Below are 17,790 nucleotides of genomic sequence, written 5' to 3'. Positions count from 1 at the left end.
TGAAAATATAGCTATTTTTAGAAAAATAGTACTTATGGCTTTAAGAGTTTCCCGCGAATAGTAGCGTAATAAGTTTTCATTGCTGAAAACACGGCAATTTATTTAAATTAAAGAGATGTATTCTATTCTCCGATTAGGCGCGGACGCGCGTTATTAAAATTCGATAGATGCTTCCAAGTAAAAGTAGTACGAGTACTATTTAAAATCTTTTCGCAGTAGAGAAACTTGTTCATTACTAATAGTGTCTTGATTAGCTTGAACAGAAATTTTTCAATCTATATAATCTAGATACTTACTTGACCATAGTGGATATTTCTCAAAATAGTGTATTACTTGCTCTTTACTATTTTTATTAAAACACATCACAATATAACTGTAATATGTTTTATTTTTTACAGTTCGTGATCGAGTATATAGACTACCATTAAGTAGTTCAGCAATAGATATCATAATACTAGAATAACTTGTTTTTTCTTGTAGATTAGTATCACGATGATAGTTTATACGTTTGTTCTAGTGAGAAACGAGAAATAATACGATTTTCCCATTACGACGTTTAGTAATAGAAATGGCAAAATGACCATCCGCATCAACAAATCCACTTAGCCAACTATTACTACTGAGATTACTAATATCAATAGGTAGAATTACTAGTTTTGGAAGATTCATAGAATAGTCAGTGCTATCTATACTATAATTATTATACCATGTTAGATAACGAATAAGTGTTTCATGTTTGGGTGTTCGCATATATCCATTAATGACTGAAACTATAATATAGACATCAATAATTTTCGTAATTTTCCATAGTACGTAATTACGATCTTTTTTTACTTCTACTTTACCACAACCTGTGAACTTACATAGAAAATTAGCTAGTTCTAGATCAGCTATTTTAAAAACTACTATAATATGAGGATTATAGTGATTACTTTGATTAGTAGGATTTTTAATAGCAAAAGTACCATCACCCTCAATAAGACCTGCTAGATAAGGACCAAAGCGCCGAAGATCCGGAATTTTTTCTTTAGCGTTGATAATACTTTGAATAATTTTCTCTTTTTTGATCGATTAATTTTATAAAATGAACGTTGAATAGAATACTCTCCAATTTTTATTTTACCAAAACCTCCTACCATAGCTGGCATACGATTTTCTCTACAGTTTCCTGTAGAGTCGGACTATATCTTCATCCTTTTCATTATTTAGTAATTATTTATATAATATATACTACATATCAATAAAAAAAAACGTCTCGCGTGTAGTCTCTGAGGATCCTACTTGATTAAATAGTTAATAAAATCTTTGGTTTCCTGCTGATTGTCCAATCCTAATATATTTTACTGAATTTTAGTAGAACACTAAATTCTAGTTTATTAGGCTCTAAGGAGTTTCCAGCATATAGCAAGATTCGAGTTATACTTACATAACCCGGCTATGCATTATTTGTATTATTTGAAGGGGGAAAACAAAGTTCCTTATTTAATATAACTAAGTTTCCATTGTTCTCGATATAGAAGTTTAGATTCACTATTCAGATACTTTCGAATAGTAACTCGATCTCCTTTAATTTCCGCGCGTAGCGCCCTCTTTTAGAGGGCGCGGCAAAAGAATGAAGACTCTTATATTTTTTAGTTAGTGCCTACGGCGGATATAGCACATTTTCTGCTAGAATAGGTTTACTATTAGGTTGTACTGTAGCATTATTGTGTTCACTACGTGTATTGCTTAGAAGATTAAGAAACTGATCTAGAGTCATACTTTCTGTATTCTCCATTTCAGTAATAGGGGCCCGCTAATTAGAAAACGATTAAGAAATAGTTCTGCAGTAGTCGTATATCGTACAATTGTAGATCGATGGATACCTACATGATCTGCAATGTATTGAACACTATCGCTCATAAATACAAGTTGTGCTGTTTCAGTATCATAGATAAATACTTTAGTTCCTCGTAGTTTTCGAAGGTAATCACGCCAATATTCTGACGCCGAAGGCGGTTCGTGGTAACCAGAACTACTAGCTACTGGATCTACATTAAGATCTGGCAGCAGAGTATCCATACAATACTGTTCTAGCTGTACTGCCATTTCACTAGTGCTATTAGGATCCATAATAAGAAGAGTCAGTGTAACATCTTTAAATCCATATTTGTGGAAGTATCGAAGTACTCGTCGATCTCCTTTCTTAAGGATGCCCGTAGGGCGGCATAAAGTAAGAAATAACTCGAGCATATAGAGAAATAGAACTACCGATATAACAAGCACCATTTTCAGTTGTAAAAATAGAAAGACCGACTGCTTTCTTAGCAATAGCAGCAATAAGATCACGATTATTGCGCGTACGCGCGGATCTTTAATAATATGTTTGGTGTGACGGTGTGGTGCTTTATTAGGATCTAGTTTTTTCTTATTCACATTGCTAGCTGTACTATATTGTTTAGTATTAATAGTTATATTAAATAGTCCTTCATTGTAATGAGGTAAATACAAACATAACCATAAAGAAGATCATTACAAAAGCGTGTGCTGTAATGATTAGTAGAGTAGGTAGACTTAGCCATGAATCGTGCTTGCCGTTAAGATTTATAACGTATAAGACAGGACTGTTAGGCCACGAATCCTCTCTCCGAACCATACGTGATACTTTCGCATCATACGGCTCTCCACAAGAAATTATACCCATTACAAGAAGTGTTTCAAACAAAGTATATCTCTTTCAAGGGGGCGCAACAAAAAAAACTATTTCCCTTTAAGATCTGCCTTTGTTACTGAACCATTATGAATCCGATTGTGACACGGTCGGCAAACTGGGATCTGCTTTCGGTTCATCCGTGAGATCATTGCAGTCATGAAGTCCTTAGGATGCTTTGACACATCCTTGATAGCACGAACATGATGCATTTCGAGATCAATTTCCGTACCGCATAGCGTACAAGGACTATCTAGAACGGCTTGTGACCGGAAGGTAGCTCGCCCAAGTTGTTCAAGTCGAATGCGCTACGCGCGGGTTAGTATCATTAGTAGAAAATTTGAAAGTATTGGCAAGAGAAGGATTTGGCATTGAAGCAAGTGTTTTACCATTTGCATCTAGGATAGCGATCTCCTTACCAAATCGCTTAAACACTTTCGCTTTCGTACCAAGTTTTAGTTTGGCCGCCAGCGTAAGCACACATGAATATTTTAGGATGTAAAAGATTCGCCCGAGGCTACCTGTGTTATTGACAAAGCTATAGTAATTACTAATACCTAGCCAAATAGTCCAGTAGTGTTTAACAATCTGATGAGTTTCAAAATGAATCATCCGACCCCAACGAGTTGGTACCCCTCCAGGTTTAGCCATTCCTCGAGCTACTAGCTTATCTACCAGTTTATTAATAGGGCATAGTAGTTGTGGACGAGTTCCTGCCTTACTGATAAGAGTTTCCCCTGATCGAATACTTGTTCGAACTGGTCGAAGCTCTAGTGGAGTAATCCGAATATCAGTTCCTAGGAAGTGTGCCAGCTCGCTACGAGCGTGTGTGATCTTAGTCTTTTGCATACTAAGCTCAAGTTTAAGTTGATCTGCTAGAAAGGTTCGAAGATTATCTCGAGTTTCAGTAGCATCTTCTTTAGATCCAATAATACCAATAATGAAGTCGTCCGCATAACGAACAAACATCATTCGTTTGTAATCTGGATCATTTGCCATCCGGCAACCAATATTACGGGCATGAACTTCTGACAGTTTCCCTGCACGAGTTAGGCGACGCGGGTTTGTCTTTCGCCGAGAGCCTTTATTAAAGCTACTCATATACTCTTCTAGCCATAGATCAAGCTTATTCAGCAGGACATTGCATAGAAGAGGACTAACTACAGACCCTTGGGGTGTTCCTAGCTCGGATGTGAAATATTTCTCCTGGAAGATATATCCCACCTTAAGTGCTTTGTACAGAAGGTCTATAAATGCCTGATCTTGCACCCGCTCAGAGACCGCTAGCACTAGTAGTTTGTGGTCAAAGGAGTCAAAACATTTGGAAATGTCTGCCTCAATAAACCAGTTCACTGAAGTGAAGGTATTACGAAGCTCTTTCAGAGCTGTGTGACAGCCTTTACCAGGCCGGAATCCGTGTGAGTGCACACTGAAACTAGAATCAAAGATTGCTTCGAGAACTAGATGTATAGCCGCCTGAACAATTTTATCTCGAGGGCTAGCAATACTTAGCGGTCGAGTACCATTACCATTCGGTTTTGGGATTTCGATTCGCCGAGCCGGTCGGAACTGGAATGCTCCTGATCGTAGATTTCGTTGCAGTCGTAGGAAGTAATCCATGTTGATTCCATCCAGTGTCTCAGTGTCGATACCTGGAGTCATGTTACCAGGTTTACTTTTGATTCGAGCATAAGCAGCGATAAGTAGATCGAGATCAGACATAATATGCATAATATTGGTATTAACCAGAGCTTTATTATTGACATTGCTTGTAATAAGCTGCTGCAGTTTCTCCATACCCGCCGGCATAGAGTCCACAGCGAATCCATTGCTGCTCCCCTTCACTTTAGTACTGTAATTTCGAGCATTAGAAATCTTGTTTCGAGTTACAGTATTAGAAGCTAGTACGAGAGCTCCGTCACCCCACGAGTTTCCTCGATCGGGTGATCCCGAATTCCACATTGGTACCGCAGGAAGACGATTGCGCTACGCGTCCTCCTATTGGGCTACTTAGGTGTCCCCACGCATTGTGATCACTACTTGTGACCCATCCACTCGCCCAATTGAACCAGAACGACACAACGTAATTCGTTCCGGCCAGAAATAGAGCCTTACCTTTTCGAATGAAACAAGTAAGTCCAGAACTAAGACTGGTGTTGCATGTTGAAAGGGATTTGTTAACCTCACCATATAGCCCGTAGCTCGCTACGATTATTGCACGCAGCTTTCCTAGCATGCTATTTTCACCACCCCGTTGGCCGGAGTTGGCTGAGCTAGGTGCTTTACGGTTATGATCAGAACCCTGTTTATTACGTTCGAAGAATCGACCATAAATGTCATGACTGTGACCCGATTGGGATCGAGTCCATTCGTAACCAGGTTCCGAACCATCAATTGGGTAAACCGGATATGCGCTATCTACGTTATTCCAGCAGAGGATCTTATGAGGGAACATCCGGAAGTAAAACCGTTCGAACCACGTAAGATAATTGAAGAAATGAGCACGAAAGATACGATATCGACGATACCAAGTGTTAGACGGCGCACCGTTGTATAGTTGATGGTCTCCGTTAAGGTATTGTACTCCAGGTGCTGCTAGTTCCATTCGGATTAGTACTGAAAATGCTGTCCCAATCATAGCTGCAAATACAGCAAAGATTAGATACAGTGTACCAATATCTTTAGCATTTGTAGAGTAAAGCCATCGTACCACTGCAAATTGCTGTGGGAAATCCTCTTAGTCTAGTTACTTTCTTTTTAGTTCAATCTTTTGCTTTATACTAATGCATTTTACTATTTTATTCTCGCTCCGCGCCTAATCAAATTTACTAGTCGCCGAAGGCTTCTAAGCGTAGCCGCGCCTAAGATTTTGCGCGGCTACGCCGGAATAAAAATCGTATATTTTTTTGCGCATTTTTGTAATAAAAAAATGAAAATAAAAATGAAAATCAAAATCAAAAAAAAAGAAAAAGAGGGCGCCCCCCGATCGAAGATTTGGCGCTACCCGCCGTAGGCAAAATCGAAGGCGCTACAAAATAAAAATCGAAGATTTTGCGCTACGCGCGGCGCATTTCCTAATTAGCAAAACCAAAAACAAAAAGCGCGTACGCGCGGGAAGGCGAAGCCCAGTCGCGTTGAGGACTTCATTTTTAGTAAATACGAATATGAAGAGAGTAGCTAAAAAGTTTCCCATTTTTTATGTATTTTGGAATTCCTATATATAGGTATATTATTACTAACAACGGACAAAAGGAGATTCGAACTCCTAAGGGAGTTTGTAATATCCCAGACAATTAGCAATCGCCGACACCTCGCCAATAGTGGTTTGTCCTTAAGTAACCTATATAAAGAAGGTATAACTCAGTTGGTTAGAGTGCGATACTTTTAATATCGAGGTCGTAGGTTCGAGCCCTACTATCTTCATATATTTCTATGCGCGTACGCGCGGGGGGGGGGCGAAGCCCCCCTATCGGAGAGGGCGGGCGAAGCCCGGGTTGAATCGAACAACCATTCTCATTACATTCTCTAGCAGTAAAGAGAGATATCGTTTATAAGAATTTATCTTCCTATATTAGTAGATATCTATAATAAACTTTATATACTTCTTTATTATCCAATACATGCACTATATAAGAGATTTATTATATAGGGGCCCCAATGTTATAAACATTGTCAGGTATTCCTTCATTTTAAAGGAATATTCTTAGTAGTAGATGTATTAAGCTATCTACAGAACCTTTTCATAATTTCTTTCTCATTAGAACGGGAAATGTTTTCTAAGACGGTCAACTTTTTTTTGGGTCCCCTATCGCGCCGCCGTAGGCGCCCTATAAAATTGAAAATAAATTTGCCTACGGCGGGGGCGCTCTGCGCCGATCCCTTCGGCGCCCGCAAATTTCTTTGAAATTTTCTAGGGCGGCGCATTTTTATAGGCGCCTTCTTTTTTTTTTAAGAAAAAAAAAAAGAGGCGTAGCGCATTTTTCCAAAAATTAGCATAAATTTACAAAACAAGAACGTAAGAGACGAGATATTACAGAAATTTCTAATGGTACTGATCCGCGCCCGCTTTTTTTTAATGCGCTTTATATAATCTTCGATTATATTAGCGTCAAAAAGAAGAAAAGAATGCGCCGTCCACTACCTCTATATGCTAAAAGTGTAAATACAAAAGTTAGTGGTGCAAATTGGAGTAAGAATTTTCCGCCAAACGGCGGAACAAGTAACCTACCTCCATGTACTTTTGATATGCTAAAGGTTAAAGACCCGCGCAACAATCGAAAACTAATTAATGAGTTCAGTGCGCGGCCGCGGCCCCTCTTTTTTTGGCTCTATATTTGGACTTATAATCCAACAGGAGTATCTCTAGTAGGCCAAAGTACACGTAAGACACCGAAATATTCATTTTATACCGCCACTATACTTTAATGAGAATTTTCTATCAACACAGCTACGACCTATAAAAATCGTAGATTTTTATTGCTACGCGCGTAGCGCATTCTTTTACTATTATGGGAGGCCGGGCCTATAAAAAATATTCTATCCCTTCGGCGCCTACGGCGGCCCGCATCTTTGATTTTATAACTACGCGCGGGTTACACCCGGCCGCTAATAAAATCTTTGATTTTATAACGCCGCGCGTACGCGCGCGCGCAAAATCTTCGGCCCGCGCAAAATTTCCGCCTACGGCGGGCGCGCGTAGCGCCCCTGATTAGGCGTAGCGCCTTCGATTTTCTAACGCGCATAAGAAAAAGAAGCAAAAATATTTCACTAACTCTTCTACGTATTGATCCTACTCAGTACAAACCAATTGATGTAACTAAGATAAAACAATACTTTATCGATACACTACATTCAGAACTAAATGTAGTTCGAGATCTTTTTAATCCGACTGTTACAAGTGAGACACTATCACAAAAAAGGAAACTTATTAAAGCGGAAAAATCGCACCTGTTTACTTTTATAAGCGCTACGCCGGGCGAAGCCGCGCGTACGCGCGCCCAATCGGCGCCGCCGTAGGCAAAAAGATTCTATCCCTTCGGCGCCCGCAAATTTCTTTGAAATTTTATAGGGCGGCGCGGGCGCGCGTAGCGCCCCGCGCGTACGCGCTTGAAATTTTCTAGGGCGCGCTACGCTTCTTTGTTTTTTTTTTAATGCGCTACGCCTAATAAAATGGAGGGCGGGCGAAGCCGCGCGTACGCGCCCTAGTAAAAGTAAATTTTGCGGGCGCCCAATCGAAGGCGCTACGCGCGGCGCTACGCCATAAAAAATCGAAGATTTTTGCGGTGATAAACTACTTTTCAGCTTTGAATCTAAAGCACAAGCACAACTACTTGCTGGTATTACCTCTTCTACAATTAAAAAGGCTATTGAAAGAGCCTAATAAAAATCGGCGCAGAGCGCTTTTTATAACGCCGCGCGTACGCGCGCGCGCAAGGGCTTCGCCCTCCTAGTCGCCGAAGGCTTCTAAGCGTAGCCGCGCCGAAGATTTTTATAGGCGCCTACTTTGCCATTACTACTACACCAATTGAAAATGCTACCACAGAATATCAACTTACTATGGAGTTATAAAATTGAAAATTTTCTTAGCCATTCTTTTTGTCGCGCCTTATTTTTCCGGAGGAGCATAAAAAGGCGCGTACGCGCGTTATAAAAGATTTTATTAGGAGCCCCGCGCGTCAGCGCCTTTTTGTTTTTTTTAACCCGCAAATTTCAAGCGCGTACGCGCGGGGCGCTACGCGCGCCCGCCTGGGCGCCGCCCTATAAAATTTAAAAGAGGGCGAAGCCCGCCCAATAAAATTTCTTTGAAATTTTATAGGGCGGGCGCCGAAGGGATAGAATATTTTTTATAGGCGCCGATTGGGCGCCCTTCTTTTTGTTTTTAAAAGCCTTCGGCGGGGCCGCGCGGCTACGCTTATAAAATTTCCTAGTAAATTTTGCGCTCCGCCTCTTTTTTTTTTTAAAAAAAAAAAAAGAAGGCGCGGAGATATTTTATTAGCATTCATGAAAGTTCGTAATGAAAACATGAAAGAGAGTAGTTATAATTCTTCTATTCAAAAACCTATTCTATGCACGCGCCAATGGGCGAAGATTTTTGCGCGCGCGCGTACGCGCGGCGTTGCCCTAGAAAATTGAAAAGAGGGCGCCTACGGCGGGCGCGCTCTGCGCCGAAGATTTTGCCTACGGCGGCGCATTTTATTAGCGCACTCTAGAACCTAGCCAAACATTTATTGCTAACTCTCTCTCGTAATAAAGCTTGTGAGAAACTATCCCAACTAGAAGGAATTCATATCCCTTCGTATTTGTTCGACTACAAGATGGTAAACTATACCTTAACAAGTGGATTCTTTCTTACATTAATATAGCCGCGCCTATAAAAAATATTCTATTTTTTATTGGCGCGCGGTTATAAATTTAACTAGTTAAATTTCGCGCGGCCGTTTAAACTTCTACTTTTATAAATACTTATAAATATTCGGTTTATAAGCACAAACAATAACTAGGATGAGTTGAATCGAACAACTATTTTTCTCACCAAAAAAGAAAGTCTTTCCTTTAGACGACATCCTACATTTTACTTTATTAGTATTCTTATCATAGTAGTCTACTATCAGGTAGTATTACTATTACTTTTTTTAACCATTCTCATTACCGCCGCAGGCTTTCCTTTAGACGAGATCCTATATTACCACTTATACTTATAATTCTATACAATTATGTAAAAATAGAATACTATATCAATAGGAACAGAACCTCACTATAAGGAGGGCTAATAAAATGCGCTACGCGCGATTTTATAACTACGCGCAAAATCGAAGATTTTTATTTACATTTGTAAAATTTTGCGCTACGCCTAATCAAATTTACTAGTAAATTTTGCGGGCGCGCCGCCCTATAAAATTGAAAATAAATTTGCCGGCGCCGAAGGGATAGAATATTTTTTATAGGCGCCCCACCCTATCGGCGCAGAGCGCGCCCGCCGTAGGCGCCCTCTTTTCAATTTTCTAGGGCGCGCTACGGAATAAAAATCGAAGGCGCTACGCGCGCCTATCGGCGGCCCCTTCTTTATTACTACAATCTATAAGATCCGCGCTACGCGCGATAGCACATTTATATTAACTATTATTAGGTGATAGCCACATTCCATTTATAGAATTTATATAGTGGAAATTTCTAATTCGTTTATATATAAATTTCTTTTTATAAAAAGATTCTAAGATTTTAAAAGACGCGCCTAATCAAATTTACTAGGAAATTTTTCGCCTTTTTTTAAAACGGGCGCCCCCCGCCCTATCGAAGGCGCTACGCGCGGCTCCGCCCTATAAAATTGAAAGCGCGTACGCGCGGGGGGCTGCGCCCGCCCGCCCAATAAAATTTCTTTGAAATTTTATAGGGCGGGGGCGCTACGCGCGATTTTATAACCCCCCGCCGTAGGCAAAATCGAAGATTTTGCGCTACGCGCGGCGCTTTTCCCTTATTTTTCCGGAGGGCGCATCTTCGATTTTATAACGCGCATAAGGGAAAGCGCCTATAAAAAATCTTCGATTTTTTATTGGCGCGCACAAAAAGAATGCGCGATCTTAGATTATATAGTATTTTTATAGTTACTACTATTTATATTTACAGTATATTGCCGACTACTAGAATCGAACTAGTGTCAAGTAATTACAAGTTACCTATTCTACCACTAAACTAAGTCGACATTTTTATTATATTATAACTAGGCGCGTACGCGCGGCTTCGCCCGCCCATTACAATTTAACAGCCTACGGCGGTTTTAGAATATCGCGCGTAGCGCACTATTCCGCGCGGAGCGCATATCTCTTTTTTATAGATCTAAATCTACTGATCTCTAGGAGAATCGAACTCCTATTAGTAAAATGAAGATCTACTGTTTTACCTTTAAACTAAGAGACCTATACCTATATATATATATATACATAAATTAAACCCATCCGCGCGTAGCGCTTTATTAGTAGTGGCCGCGCTACGCGCAAAAATCGAAGATAGGGTGGGGCGCCTATAAAAAATATTCTATCCCTTCGGCGCCCGCAAATTTCTTTGAAATTTTATAGGGCGGCGCCCCCGCAAAATTTACTTTTACTAGGGGGCGCGCGTAGCGCCCCTGATTAGGCGTAGCGCCAAATTTTCAATTTTATAACCGCAATAAATCACAATTTATAAAGTAGTGGCTATAAAATCCCTTATTTTCAGGGCGGGCCTATAAAAAATATTCTATCCCTTCGGCGCCTACGGCGGCCCGCATCTTTGATTTTTTAACCGCTAGTAATTTTATTAGCACTATACAAATACAAGCATTATGATAGGGAGAATTAAAATCGAAGGGGGCGGTAATAAAGTATGATAGAATATTTCTATATTCAACTAGATGTGAGGTTAGAAAATTTTCAATTTTGCGCTACGCTTATAAAATTTACTAGTAAATTTTGCCGCTTTTTAAAACGGCCGCATCATTTTAGTTTAATAGTGCGCCGCGCTATGCGCAAAAATCTTCGGCGCATAGCGCGGCTACGCTTAGAAAATTCAATTTACTAGTAAATTTCATTTTATTAGGCGCGCTCTTTTTATAATATTAATTCATTTTTAAATATTCCTATTTCAAGGCGATAATTATTTAATTGAGTACATTCCAGGATTCGAACACTGGTCTAGCAGGACATGAGTCTGCTGTGCCACCTTTACACTAAAGTACTTTATATATTTAATCTTTGCTATTCTTATACTAACTATATATATACAGATCTATTATCAAATAAAAAGTTACTCTCTAATGATTGAAAATATATATAGAAATATATTTGGTTGGGCGCGCGTACGCGCGGCTTCGCCCGCCCCCGCGGGGTCCCCGCGCCAATAAAAAATAGGCGCTTTTTTATAGGCGCCCCGCGCTACGCTTCTTTTTTAAAATAACAGCGCTACGCCTAATCAGGGGCGCTACGCGCGCCCACTAGTAAATTTTGCGGGGACCCATTTTTATAGGCGCTGACGCGTGGGGGATAGATATATAATATCGTTTAATTGAATACAAATGGATGGTTGATTATAAACTTTAGCCCTACAACAATTGTTGAAATGTTAACAACTACAATAATTTGTAGAACAGTAATTAGATTATATACCACTTTATCTGATGGGATAATATTACTAAGTAGTGTAAATTTCTCAACGATACTATCTCGATATTTTACACAGTATCGGTAGATGGTAATTAGAACAAGGGGCGCCAATAAAAATCGCGCCGCCCTATAAAATTTAAAAGAGGGCGGGCGCAGCCCCCCTATTGGGCGCGCCGAAGATTTTTGCGCATAGCGCGGCGCATTTTTATAGGCGCGTACAATAATTGCAGTTACTCCAATTAGAAGTACAACGATGTTGTATTGGAAGTGTAGCACGTCAATAGCGCTTAGTTCACTGAAATCTGTTGCAGGTACTCGATTTCGCAGTTCCTGCTTCATAGAATTAGGAAGAAGTGAAAATAGCCAATCAAAAATAGACCAGGGCGAATCCCCGCGCGTAGCGCCAAGTGGGGGCGGAATGAGATGATTGCTATTCGTAGTATTACTACTACTGTTCATGTTAAGGCTACCTGATAGTTTGTTACCGCGCCGCCCTATAAAATTTCAAGCGCGTACGCGCGGGGGGCTGCGCCCGCCCGCCGTAGGCGGGCTTCGCCCTCTTTTCAATTTTCTAGGGCGCCGAAGGGATCGGCGCAGAGCGCCCCCGCCGTAGGCGGGCTTCGCCCTCTTTTAAATTTTATAGGGCGCCTACGGCGGCGCGATTTTATAACTACGCGCAAAATCTACGATTTTATTGGCGCGGGCGCGGAATGTTATTTTATACGTACTGAGGTATCGAAGGTGGAAAGGGGGAATATCTATCCCCCCCCGGATAGGTTAACTTAGCGTTAAGTACTCAATAATTATGAGTAAAGTAGCAGGAATGATACCATTAGCGCAAATAGTCCAGTAGCCTCTGATAGGGCAAATCCTAGAATTGCGTAAGTAAATAGTTGCATTGGGTATTAAACATACCTATTATTAGGTATGACCTAACTCTTTTTAATAAGTTAGCTAGTAGTCACCTACTAGATTAGACTATGTCTTCTATTTATAATACAATATAAATAGCAGGGCGCTCGTGTCCGGGTTATTGTTAGTGCAACTCACCGATTAGTCGTTGAACTTTCTTAAATCGCTTTCTAGTTTCTATTCTATTTACTAGAAGGGCACTGACTTAAGCTTAGCTGCAAATTCTCTTATCTTTACATAAGATCTCCTTGCAATTCACCCTGTAGAGGCCAGATTTTAACCTCGTAGGCTAGGGTTTCGTGAAACTCCTTGGATTAGAGCAGCGAATACGATTCCAACTCCGATTCCAGCTCCGATTAGTCCTAGAGCAGCTACTCCTGATCCGATGTATTTAGCAGCAGCAAGCATAGTAAATAACAATGATATGGTGCGCCAGTATGCCAATAATAGAGAGAAATCTTTATTACGGTAAACACTAGCTGGTGAACAGATGCTGAATATCTTTATAAAAGATGTTTTCAGTTCCTATACAATAATCTTAATTAAGCGGAGCCCGCCCTATAAAATTTAAAGCGCGTACGCGCGGGGGCTGCGCCCGCCCGCCCAATAAAATTTCTTTGAAATTTTATAGGGCGGGGGCGCTACGCGCTGATTTTATATGGCGCGGGGTTTCACCCGGGGCGGGGCGCTACGCGCATAAGAAAAAGGCGCTGACGCGCGTTAGAAAATCGCGCGTAGCGCATTTTATTAGGGCGCGCGTACGCGCGCCCAATAGTAGATTTTATTAGCACAAGTTTACAAGAACAGCTGGAATCGAACCAACATAAATGACTTTGGAGATCATAGTATTACCATTATACGATATTCTTTTCTAATTATTTCTTACTATACTTATAAAATACTTCATACTATTTTATTGACAAAAGTATCCGCGCCTAATCAAATTTACTAGTCGCCGAAGGCTTCTAAGCGTAGCCCTATCGGCGCAGAGCGCGCCCTATAAAATTTAAAAGAAATTTTATAGGCCGCGCATTTTTTATAGGCGCATTTTATTAGCGCTTTGTTTTTAAAAGGCGCGGGGTTAGAAAATCGCGCCGCCCTAGAAAATTTAAAGCGCGTACGCGCGGGGGGCTGCGCCCGCCCGCCTACGGCGGGCGCGCTCTGCGCCGAAGATTTTTATAGGCGCATTTTATTAGGGCGCCCCCCTTTTGACTGCTAATCTATATATATAAATAACTAATAGTTGCGCGGATATATTTTCATGTATCTAAACGCGCTTCTAAAAATTTTTTGTTTGATTTAGTGGCTCTTATAAAATGCGCTACGCGCGATTTTATAAGGAGGGAGCAGATAAACCTTATAAATCAAAGGTTTTAACTCGCGCTAATAAAAATAGAAGGCGCCTATAAAAAATGCGCGGCGCTACAAAATAAAAATCGGCGCAGAGCGCTTTTTATAGCCTACGGCGGCGCGGTATTTACAATAATGAGTTGGTAAGATATTGTAGAGTCGAGAGGGAATTGAACCCTAGATGGTAGAATTTGCAGTTCCCCAACAGAAGCCATCTGTACTCGACTCAGAGTATATAAAAGATAGCTATTCTTATAAAGGGCGCCAGTCGTGGGTTCCATCATTTTATCAAGGCAATAAAATAGGGATTAATCAGTATTACTTTTATTAGGCCGCGCCGAAGGCATCTTTGATTTTATAACGCGCAGGAAAACAGAGCGCGTACGCGCGGTCTATTGTAAATAGTAATCCAATCCTTATCTAAAAACTAGTTACGATAAAAAAATATTTTCGGCCGTCGCGCCTTATATAATCTTCGATTATATTAGCAGGGGATAATTATAGTTGAATTATCCCCTAACACAAAGTTATAAAATGAGCGCGGGGTACAATTATTAGATTGTCACATATCATTCCGCGCGAAGCGCTCTCCTGGAATAGGGTTTATGTAAAGAAAATAAAGTCCATAACTATATGATACAGCATAAATGATAAGCGATACTTTATTTATAAGGATGCGCTACGCGCGCGTCAAGAACTGATTTAGAAGGTAGAAACTTAGCGAGAAATGTTGGTAGTACCTTTTCAATCAGATACTCTCGATTGTTTTTAGTCCATGTAAGAATACTGATCAGTCCAATACAAAGAAGAGTAAAAAAAAACAGGATACACAGAATATAAATAAAAAGATTATATTGCATAAATAGGCGCTACGCGCGGTATGTCCCATTATTCGGAGAACTAGGAAGTCGACTAGCAATATCCTGGTTCATCCAGTCAGGTAGGAATTTAGGTAGGTAATCCCAAAATAGTGAACCGGTAGAGTCCGTGTTATTCTCGAGAGGTGAATGAATATTGTATGTTCGTTGCCCTGCGCGTACGCGCGGTCTTCTCCCGCGTGTAGTGTGGGCTACATCTGAAATAGGAGTACTAGGAGTAGGAGCTTTACGCGCAAATACTGGCGCGCTCATATTTGCCATGTGGCCTTTATTAGCTGTTTCAAGCATTCCGTTAATACCGCGCCTATAAAAATATTCTATTTTTTATTGGCGCCCCCCGGCGAGTACCGTTCCAAAAAAGATCCCTGTTTTAACTACTGGTGATCCTGCTTTCACCTTGAGAATAGCAGCACCAACCGTTCCAACCATCCCAGTATACGCGACAATTGCTGCTTTGGTATTTTCGCTCATTGAGCGATTTGTGTCTTTTCGTAGCTCTAGCTCAAGATCTAGTTCTGATGCACATTCGATAGGTCCGGGACCTAGATAGTTTCATACTAGATAGAAGAGGCAAATAATACTAATATAGATAAGTACATCTGCTACTATATTTAGTTCTTTATTATACTTATCTCGATAAGTATCATTGCAACTAATAAGAACAAGAATAGATAGTAGAAAGACTAGTGAGATACAGTAAATAAGAGATGGTGATGCTCCATCTTGGAATCCTAGTTGCCAAGGTTGTGGTGCTTCGTTAAAAACTACTGTAATAGGAGCTCGAGATAGATTAAACATTTTAACAATATATTTATATAGAATAATAGCTTTGCTAACCCTAGATCATTACTAAGTAATTGTAACCAATTATAGTAAGAAAATAGTATTCTATAAAACAAAAGAGTGCCGCCGTAGGCAAAATCGAAGATTTGGCGCTACGCGCGGCGCTTTATTTTATAGAATAACTTTATAAGATAGAAATATAGTAATATTACTAAACTGTATATAAAGCAGTACTTTTAGATTGATTAATTAATAAATAAAATAACCGCGCGCCAATAAAAAATAGAATATTTTTTATAGGCGCGGCTTTAAAAGTGAAAGCAGCACAAAATAATGAAAGTAAAGAAATGAAAATTTCTTCATTTCCTATAAAATAGTAGCGCCAATAAAAAGCGCTCTGCGCCGATTTTTATAGGGGGGCGGGCGAAGCCGCGCGTACGCGCCTCCTTTTAATTAATTAATTTTATACTTCAGTCGTTCTTTTTTATCTTTATATGTAGAGTACTAAAAGTTTTCTTCTTTTTTTTTAAGCGATTATAGATCTATGACTTTATAGCGTTGTTGTCATACTAATAGTTGTTTATTCTAGCGCTTTCTTTTTTAAGGCGCGTAGCGCCTTCGATAGGGCTACGCTTAGAAGCCTTCGGCGACTAGTCAATTTTATTAGGCGCGACTATTATATTTTAATCAATCATTATTCTAGCGCCTTAGAAAATAGAGCCTACTAAAAGTCTAAGATTATATTAGTACTATTTTATCTAATAAGTAAATTCGATTGTAAAGTAAATAAGAAGAATTTGTAAGGCGCGCGTACGCGCATCCAATTTTCTATTTCCTAATCACTGTTGTTAAATTTTTATACGTATAAAAACTAGTCTAGCAATTTATTTACTAATATAGATTCCTCTTTTTGCATCAACAAAAGATTTTAGAGTAAAACGTCCCTTCCTTTTTGTTTTAATTGAGTGCTAATTTTTCTAATTTTTTACCGCGCATTCTTAAAAAAAAACCCGGCAAAAAATAGAATATTTTTGCGCATAGCGCGGCGCCGATTATATTAGCAAAAAAAGAATGCGCCTAATTAAATGCGCTACGCGCGGCCTTCTTTTTTTTTAAGAAAAAAAAAAGGCGAAAATCGAAGGCGCCTATTAAAAAATCTTCGGCGCGCGCGCGTACGCGCGGCCGTTTATAAAAATCGCGCCGCCGTAGGCGCCCTATAAAATTGAAAATAAATTTGCCTACGGCGGTGGGGCGCTCTGCGCCGATCCCTTCGGCGCCCGCAAATTTCTTTGAAATTTTCTAGGGCGGCGCATTTTATTAGCTACGCTTAGAAAATTCAATTTACTAGTGGCCCTCATTTTATTAGGCGCGGTGGGCGGGCGAAGCCGCGCCAAATCGAAGATAGGGTTACACCCGCGCATTTTTTTAAATTAAAAAAAAGGCCAAATTTAAAAGAAATTTGCGGGCGCGCCAATAAAAAATAGGCGCGCCGAAGGCGCGCTTTTTTATAGGCGCCGATTGGCCCCCCTTCTTTTTCTTATGCGCGTAGCGCCCCTGCTCGCGCAGCGGGGGCCGCCGATAGGCAAAATCTTTGATTTTGCGCAACGCGCGGGAAAAATTAGCAGCGCCAATAAAAAATAGGCGCGCCGAAGGCGCGCTTTTTTATAGGCGCCGATTATATTAGCTAAAAAAGAATGCGCGAGCAGGGGAAAATAAGGCGCTGCTAATAAAATCGAAGATTTTATTAGCGAGAAATAATTTAATTAGCAGAAATTTTGTTCATTGAAAGTGTAATAGGTCCGCTAGAAGAAGGATAACACTTGCTACAATTAGCCATAGAGCACCGCCGAAGGCGTATAAATACTGTAACCAATACGCCTTCGGCGGATTTGTAGGAAACTAGCTAATTGTGTATCAGCAGCGCCCTGTTTCCGAAGGAGGGCTTCGCCCGGGCAGTATTAAATGTGTAGTGTACATCACTAATAGGGCGCGCGTACGCGCTTGTGCGGATTTAAACACCGCGCATACAGAATTAAACCAATTA

The 17,790-nt window shown here is 40.3% G+C and overlaps 6 non-coding genes across 6 annotated transcripts; 1 reads left to right on the top strand and 5 right to left on the bottom strand.

Moving 5' to 3' along the window:
- The first annotated feature begins 6,038 nt into the window (after positions 1–6,038).
- Positions 6,039–6,112, top strand: tRNA-Lys(TTT). The gene has a single exon. It is a non-coding gene; the product is annotated as a tRNA-Lys (tRNA).
- Positions 6,113–9,185: 3,073 nt separating this feature from the next.
- tRNA-Pseudo(TTG) lies at positions 9,186–9,256 on the bottom strand. Its single transcript has one exon. It is a non-coding gene (tRNA).
- A 1,061-nt stretch (positions 9,257–10,317) lies between these two features.
- On the bottom strand, positions 10,318–10,388 carry tRNA-Thr(TGT). The gene has a single exon. It is a non-coding gene; the product is annotated as a tRNA-Thr (tRNA).
- A 144-nt stretch (positions 10,389–10,532) lies between these two features.
- On the bottom strand, positions 10,533–10,603 carry tRNA-Glu(TTC). The gene has a single exon. It is a non-coding gene; the product is annotated as a tRNA-Glu (tRNA).
- A 725-nt stretch (positions 10,604–11,328) lies between these two features.
- tRNA-Met(CAT) lies at positions 11,329–11,399 on the bottom strand. Its single transcript has one exon. It is a non-coding gene; the product is annotated as a tRNA-Met (tRNA).
- Positions 11,400–13,533: 2,134 nt separating this feature from the next.
- tRNA-Trp(CCA) lies at positions 13,534–13,604 on the bottom strand. The gene has a single exon. It is a non-coding gene; the product is annotated as a tRNA-Trp (tRNA).
- Between the last annotated feature and the right edge of the window lie 4,186 nt (positions 13,605–17,790).

This window comes from Ustilago hordei (genome assembly GCF_900519145.1).
Source record: "Ustilago hordei strain Uho2 genome assembly, contig: UHO2_contig_41, whole genome shotgun sequence".
Taxonomy (NCBI): domain Eukaryota; kingdom Fungi; phylum Basidiomycota; class Ustilaginomycetes; order Ustilaginales; family Ustilaginaceae; genus Ustilago; species Ustilago hordei.
Note: the sequence above shows the minus strand (reverse complement) of the source record. Positions and strands in the feature narration are given on the sequence as shown.